Source organism: Nelumbo nucifera, chromosome 6 (genome assembly GCF_055504915.1).
Source record: "Nelumbo nucifera cultivar China Antique chromosome 6, China Antique-T2T, whole genome shotgun sequence".
Taxonomy (NCBI): domain Eukaryota; kingdom Viridiplantae; phylum Streptophyta; class Magnoliopsida; order Proteales; family Nelumbonaceae; genus Nelumbo; species Nelumbo nucifera.
In genome coordinates this window covers 4,721,922-4,725,826 of record NC_142654.1, presented here as the reverse complement: position 1 = coordinate 4,725,826, position 3,905 = coordinate 4,721,922, and the positions used below count along the sequence as shown (strand labels likewise).

Sequence of the window (3,905 nt, the reverse complement as noted above, 5' to 3'; positions counted from 1 at the left end):
TAATGATTGTCGAACCAAGAAGGAAAAAATTGTTACTTCATACAAATCTAAATTTGGATGGCCGGTTGTTTCTTCAGTGAAAGAGAGCATCATGGACACGCATCCCGCTGAAATCCGAAACCGTTTCTCTTTTGGTGAAATGATGGCGCTTCTTGCAGGAGGAGCAGAGTGGGTAGAGCAAAGGGTGACCCTGAGACCATGGAAGGAGCCGGGGATGGCGCCATCTCGCTATCACCCTGGAAGGGCATAGTAGCGGTTGTCACTGAGATTGTTGAGGCCATCGAGGAGACCATCGCGACTGCCGCTGAGATTTATTCTTTTATCGTTTTGACCTCCCCCAACCATTCACTAAACTCCCTACCCTCTGTTACTGTCATCGGTTGATCTGAATCAGCAAGAGCATCCACATTACGAGATCGAGTTCCTCTTGGATTTCGAACAACGGATATTGCTCTCCACACCAACCTATTAGTGCTATCTCCAAACCGTCATCGTCCAAAGATAAAGTTCGCGTCCAGACAAGCGTGCTTTCCTCCCCAAACTCCCATTGTAATTCGTTGGTCGTCCTTGCCGTTAGAAGGAGGTTAGGAGCTGCACACTCCCGGTTCCCTGGTTCAGTCGATTTAACATTCAAATCTTCTCCAGTAGCAGGTTGACCTCCCTGGTTCAATCAATTCCCGATTCCTGAACATAAACGGACAGTATGGTGCTCAGGGTAGAGCTAATAATCCTCCTTAATAGCGGTTGCCACTGACTGTATCGCCACCATGAAGACGAGCATGGTTGCCTTGGAGAGGTTCACTTGCACCATCGTCAAAGGAAGGAGTACTGAATTGTGTGATAAGAGTACTAATATAAAGAGAGGAGAAGTCTCAAATAAGAATCTTTGCTCTTTGAAGAAGTGTAGACTGCGGGAGGTTTGCGCGACTATTTATAGCAATGGCGGTGAAGAGAGGTGTTAGGCATGGACTATGTACAGGTCGCCCTCGCCCTTCATCAGTGTACGCGGATTCCACCTTCTCTTTCTCCCTCTCTCCATCCCCTTGATTATCGTTCCTTTCTTGTTCTAGCAGTCACAATCTTCATCGGGTGGCCAAAGAACCATAAGAACAAACAGTATTGAAGGGAAAGGAGAACGGGGGGAGAGAGAGAAAGGGGACGGAGGTGGAAAAGTCGGTTGCTGCAGCGTCGGTGATGAAACAAGGGAGATAATGACGGAGGAGAGAGATAAAATTGGGTTTAAAAAAAGGGTAATTGTCCAAAACCCACTATTATTATGTTTGACCCATTTTACAATATCCCAGATTTGCTCCCATCATTCTTCTCCCTCTCTCCCCCATCACCCTCACCCATTGTTGTCTTGAACCGGTTCGCTTTCCTTCATGCGATGATTCTGAAGCTCACCCAGGCGCTCACCGGAAGATAGGAAAGTCTTGGCTTATCTTACCTCTTGTTCCGATAGTGGGGAAGCTTTTCCGGTGGTCGAACCAAAAACAATTATTAGATTTTAATTTCATAAGAGATTAAATTTAATGGGTTTGATTGGTCAATTACATTAGAAATTGTACTTGCACACTTGATTGAAAAATTGGTTTTTCTTTTACACAAACTAGTTTTGAACATTGGAAAATTATAAGCTTTGTTTTTAGTATTTTAATAGGAGATGATTTACGCTCCTTAGAAATAGTAGAGGAGAGTATGGGGGTTTGATACTGCGCACGCATGTGTGCGGCGCAATGAGGTGCATTTTGCTCGCACTTTGCGTGGCTCACGATGGTGGCTTTGGTTTTGGTGTGATGCTGACCATTGATCACCGTTGATGAAATCAACGGTCACGATCTGATCGGGTGTGATCAAGAGGCATAATTCAAAGTTAACAGTCATTAACTGTTAACCACTTTTTAAATAGTCACAATGTTTGAAATTGTGACTGTTCAAGGTGCCTTCTCTGAACCAGCACCTACCTTTTCTTCACACCTCTTCATAAACTATTTAATGAGCATGAATGAGACTTCAAAAAACATACATTTTCGAAATCCACTTTCTCTCTCTTTCTCAGTCCGGTCTGCTACAGTCTCACAGAAGGTTTCTTCGGAGATTCTTCAACTTTACTTGTTGCAAATTGTAGCCCAAGGCTCTATTGTATCTTGGGAACGGATTTGCCTGTAACCCAACAACAAACTCGGTAAAACTGAGTGGGGGCAAATAACATTCTAAAGACTGCATCTTCAAATGCACCTCAAAGCTTCTCCTCCAAAGTTGCATTGACCCCATTTTCCAACAACAACCACAAGAGTCTTTCCGAAGACCACCCTACTTCATTTCACTGCGACTGCTTCAGGTGCTATACAAGCTACTAGGTTTGCTGGGACTCTTCACCTAATCGTCAATTGATTCACGAGATAATTGATGCTTTTGAAGATGATTTGATGCAAAAGACGAACACGAAGAACAAAAAAGAAGAGTGTTCAATGAGGGGTCGAATGATGGGAAGTGCCCTGAAGAGATTTCGGGAAGAGAGGAGTTGGATAATCTAGAAAAGTTGGAGGTTTGTAGTGGTGAGACAGGCGAAAGTGAAGAAGCGGAGAGGTTCGGTAAGGAGATTTGTGAGTTTTATTGGGGAGAGGATATGGGGGGCTTGGGGTTAATAAAATGGCGAAAACCATAAAAGATTGGTTCAGATGTTGAGTTCTATTATGCATTTTGGAATTTTGTTTTTGTGTAAATTTCCCTTTTTCGGAATGTAGAGAAGAAATGAGCTTTCTTTTCATCATGCTGGTCCTCCATTTCCTTTTTCTCCTACCCAAAACCTTAATAGTGAGAAAGCATTGGCCGCTACTTCATCCACCATTATCTGTTGCTTTTCCCATCATCTAAGAACGTAAAGACTTGAGATTGACTTCCGCAGAGAAGGAACAAAATCAGAAGAATCAAGAGGAAAGCCACCACCGACCCGATTGCGATTCTTGCAATAGCTCCTCCAAACAACTTCTCACCACTGTTACTGTTGTTGGAGTTGCTACCTCCGCTTGTCGACGACACTGCTTCGTTAGGACAAGGAGAAAACGGCAAGCCGCAGAGCGAAGTGCTAAGGAATGAGAACACCTCTGATTTTCCAAGAGCAGGGTCACGAGAAATGTATAAAACCCAACTGTAACAAGATCTGATTTTCCGAGAGCAGGGTATAAACCCGGTTGTATAAACCTAGCGGTTTTAGTTGTATAAAACCCAATTGTATAAACTAGTAACAAGATCTGATTTTCTAAGAGCAGGGTCACGAGATATGTATAAAACCCAGCTGTATCATCTACTTCGCTGTAATTATTTCCTCGTCTCTCTCTCTCTCCATCATGTTCTTTCCTCTATTGTTGTAACTTCATCACGTTACTTTGAATTGCAGAGGGTTGTTGGATTGATTGCAAGTTCAAGAACAACTCTCTCTCTCTCTAAAACCCATCATCACTTTTTATGAAACTCACCATATCTTTTCAAAACATCAAAAACTCACCATTCAGGGGCAGTTTAGTCAAGAAACTTGCATTTAGGTTGACGTGGACAACTTGGGTCAATGAACTTTAACCGTGTTCGTGGATGGTGAGTTTTAGAAAATAAAATCTTGTTGACATAGTGAGTTTTGGACGTTTTGAAAAGTTATGATGAATTTAAGAGATTTCATAAAAAGTGAATGTGGGTTTTGGACAAATTCTCTTAAAAAATACATATACATCACGTGGTGTTATGTGTGTACGAATTTGGCGGAATATTAACAGACAGTAAGGGTAGAGATAGTCAATTGTCAGAAAATAGTAAGAATACTTTAAGACAACACTTAAGCAGTAGAGGTATAGTTAATCAATTTCCTAAACCTTAGGGGTAGTTTAAGAAATTTGTCCCCCCAAAAAATT

At 42.2% G+C, this 3,905-nt stretch overlaps 1 pseudogene; it reads left to right on the top strand.

Annotated features, from left to right (window-relative positions):
* The first annotated feature begins 939 nt into the window (after positions 1-939).
* Positions 940-3,423, top strand: LOC148790565 (uncharacterized; annotated as a pseudogene).
* The last annotated feature ends 482 nt before the right edge of the window (positions 3,424-3,905 follow it).